Below are 1018 nucleotides of genomic sequence, written 5' to 3'. Positions count from 1 at the left end.
ACTTCTTGAAAATATTAAAACTGCAAACAGTAGCTTAAAATTCAAAAATTGCGTACTTACAATCCCTTGAAATTTCTAAAAATTACTAAAAAAAAACATCCTGAAAAATCTAAAAATTTAACAGTCCCTGAATATTTTGAAATTTGAAAATAGCCATTGAAAACTCTGAAAAGCGGTTGTACGTAAATTTTAAGATTTTCAGAGAGTTGTTTGTAATTTTTTTGATTTTTCACAAGAGTGCTTTCGAGGGTTGGTTATATAATATTTAGATTTTTCAGGGACTTTTTTTTAACTTTTCAGATGTTTCAAGGGATTTGTTTGTTATTATCAAAATTTTTGGGAATCTTTATAATTTTAAGATTTTCTGGAGCATTGTTTGCATTTTTTATCGGGTTGTTTGTTCTTTTAAGATTTTTTATGAGGTTCTATGTAACCTTGACAATTGCAGGGATTGTTAATTTGTAGTTTTAGGCGCCCTATCGACTAAGGTTTAAGGATGAGAGATCAAGAAGAAGAGTTAATATAGTTAAGCCCATTTGATAACCCGTAGAGTTAAATTGTTAACCTGTTAGGTGACATGTGGTAAAAGGGTCAAGGAGGAATGATTAAGGAGAAGAGTTAACTTATTTAGCCTATTTGTTAATATGAAGGGTTAAAAATTTTATCCGTTAGATTAGTTTATTTTAATCTTTTTGGTACAAAACGAATTATGATCACTTTCTCTATAAATAGAGGGTTTATCTCTTAATCCAGCAAAATCGGTGGATTTGTAAACCCCTCAAATCATTGTAAACACTCTAGAGGGGTTTTGTAAACTATTCTACTATTTTTTTGTGTTTGAAAAATTATGAGGGGTTAATTCAGTTTATATACCCTGTACAATATTTTTGTGTTCGACAGGCTAAGAAGGGATTAATTGTCCTTAACTCCTCACTTAACCCTTTGCCAAACAGAGCCATAAGTAAGATTTAGTTTAACCCTTGTAGTCGTTTTTAGTGTTTGGGAATAATGAAGATTT

The sequence above is a fragment of the Asparagus officinalis genome, chromosome 4, assembly GCF_001876935.1.
Source record: "Asparagus officinalis chromosome 4, Aspof.V1, whole genome shotgun sequence".
NCBI classification, from domain to species: domain Eukaryota; kingdom Viridiplantae; phylum Streptophyta; class Magnoliopsida; order Asparagales; family Asparagaceae; genus Asparagus; species Asparagus officinalis.
The sequence above is the reverse complement of the archived record's forward strand: the minus strand, read 5'-3'. Positions refer to the sequence as shown.